At 41.6% G+C, this 2,648-nt stretch overlaps 1 protein-coding gene across 10 annotated transcripts in view; it reads left to right on the top strand.

Annotated features, from left to right (window-relative positions):
- The window catches only part of AHI1 (Abelson helper integration site 1), a 232,790-nt gene that overhangs the window by 20,639 nt on the left and 209,503 nt on the right, over positions 1-2,648 (top strand). For 9 of the 10 annotated variants that reach the window (XM_037734767.1, XM_037734769.1, XM_037734768.1 and 6 more), the window contains one exon: positions 1,713-1,858. The exons of the other annotated variant lie outside the window; for it this stretch is intronic. The gene's annotated coding sequence lies outside the window, so the exon portion shown is untranslated. The remainder of the gene's footprint in view (positions 1-1,712; positions 1,859-2,648) is intronic. 10 annotated transcript variants of the gene reach the window in all.

Genomic DNA, 2,648 nt, shown 5'->3' with positions numbered 1-2,648 from the left:
CACCTTCTAATCGTTCCTCAGCTCCAGCCTACTAAGTTTCTGCCCCTCCATAAACAGCTTTGCTACATGTGACTCCCTATTTGCAGATTCAGTGGACTGTCCTCAAAACCTGCAGCCCCTTTTGATGCCACACAGTAGAGACTACATCTTCCTTAAAACTCTTCCCTTCTGTAATGGTTCTGTCTCCCAGCTTTTCACCTATCTCCCTGACTGTAGTTTATATTGTGGGCTCACAGACTTCTCATTGGCGTTTCATTTTCTTGCAACTATCATATTTATAAGTAACTCCCAAATCTTCAGCCTAGGGCCTCCCTGCTGAATTAATAGATTGCCTAACAAACATAATATGATTATATTCATAAACACACACACATATGACAGTAATAACAGTTGTCATTTTTGAAAGATTTGCCATGTGCTAGGCATTGTGCCAAGTATTTCACTTGCATATTCTCATTTAATCTGTACAAAAACCCTGTGAGTGATTTACTCCTATTACTGTGAAAGATTGGGAAATTGATGTCCATAGAGATTAATCTGCTGGCGTTTGGAACTGGTATTTGATTCCAGGGACCTGACAGTGGAGCTGATGCTTTGCTCAGTGTCCTTCAGACACCCAACTCAACGTGACCCATGCTAAGCCCAGTGACTGCACCCTAACAAACACCTGTTATAATTATAGCTAATATTTATTGTTGTTTCTTCTAAGGTACCATTGTAAATCATTTAACCCTTACAACCCTTTGAGTAGGCACTGGTAGGGTGTTTTTACAGATGAGGAACCAAAGTTATACAAGTGACTATGGGAGATTAATTCTAGGACATGGATTTTAAACTACTCCCCTAGTCTGCATCATATTACAGTTTAATGATACTGCTCATCTACTTGCTCTATTCTAGAAACATGGGAATCATCTCTAATTCTTTCTCCTGCCTATTCATTAGTTATGTAATCTTACTAAAATATTATCTCACTCCATCACGAAGGCTGGAGCGCACTGGTGCAGTCTTGGCTCACTGCATCCTCCGCCTCCCAGGTTCAATCAGGTTTCCTGCCTCAGCCTCCTCAGAAGCTGGGATTACAAGCACCCACCACTATGCCTGACTAGTTTTTAGTGTTTTTAGTAGAGATGGGGTTTTACCATTTTGGCCAGACAGATCTCAAACTCCTGACCTCAAGTAATCTGCCCACCTGACTAATTTTTGTATTTTTAGTAAAGATGGGGTTTTACCATGTTGGCCAGACAGGTCTGAAACTCCTGACCTCAAGTGGTCCGCCCACCTCATTCTCCCAAAGTGCTGGGATTACAGACATGAGCTACCCCACCCAGCAGGCTTTTTTTGGTGACTCATAGTCATAACATAGTTCATCTTTTTTGCTGCCTATTGGCCGACCCTCATGTAGTATAAATATTAAGTTTTTATTTGCTTTATGATTTTTCTACTTTTGTGCTCTCAGGTTTCAGTTACTGATGCTGTCATTGCAGTTGCTTTCGCAGCTTCTCTTTTCTAATTTGATACAGACTAGAAAGTAGAAGAGTAGATTTATTAGATTTATAACTACTAGAAAGAGTAAATACAGGCTTCTGTCACTAAACTGTAGGAGTTTTTACTACATGGATTTACTGACATCTATTTTGTCTGCGTACTACATAGTGTTGCCTAAGTTAACTGACATAGGTATGTTTACATAATCATTCCTTTCTTTTTAGAGTTTCTTAGACATTTCTGCAAGAAGAACATGAATGTGGATCTCCAGGGAATTGCAGCATTAACCAGTAATGCCTTGGGCCTGGTGTGGTGGCTCACAACTATAATCCCAACACTTTGGGAGGCTGAGGCGGGCGGATCACATGAGGTCAGGAGTTCAAGACCAGCCTGACCAACATGGTGAAACCCTGTCTCTACTAAAATTAGAAAAATTAGTCAGGTTTGGTGGCACACACCTGTAATCCCAGCTACTCGGGAGGCTGAAGCAGGAGAATTGCTTGAACCTGGGAGGCAGAGCTTGTAGTGAGCTGAGATCATGCCACTGCGCTTGACAAAGGGAGATTCCATCTCAAAAACAAACAAACCAGTAATGCCTGAGCCAGCTCTTTTTTTTTTTTTTTAACACCCTTTATTCTCAAAAGCATGCATATTATGTTCGAAATGTTCTAATGCGAGAATATGTTCATTTTAGACATATACCCCCTTTTTTTAATAAAATGGACAGTTTAGTAATATACATGCTGAGTTTAACCATGGTTTTGAGTAATTCTGACACACAGTAATACATACCCAAAGAAAGATGGTACAAATACTTGTACTGTCCTTCTCTATTGTAGCAGAATTTTCAATGGCAGACACAGGTATTTGAATTCACTGTCTCTGCGTGTGCTGCCATCAAGCATGCTTTAATGTGCTAGTGAATACTCTTAAGAAAGTCAATCCTGAGATGCAGCTTGGTTTCTTAAAAGTGTGTTGAGTGGCCGGGCGCGGTGGCTCAAGCCTGTAATCCCAGCACTTTGGGAGGCCGAGGCGGGTGGATCACGAGGTCAGGAGATCGAGACCATCCTGGTCAACACGGTGAAACCCCGTCTCTACTAAAACTACAAAAAATTAGCTGGGCATGGTGGCGCGTGCCTGTAGTCCCAGCTACTCAGGAG

Source organism: Cebus imitator, unplaced genomic scaffold, assembly GCF_001604975.1.
Source record: "Cebus imitator isolate Cc_AM_T3 unplaced genomic scaffold, Cebus_imitator-1.0 Scaffold659, whole genome shotgun sequence".
NCBI lineage: Eukaryota > Metazoa > Chordata > Mammalia > Primates > Cebidae > Cebus > Cebus imitator.
Note: the sequence above shows the minus strand (reverse complement) of the source record. Positions and strands in the feature narration are given on the sequence as shown.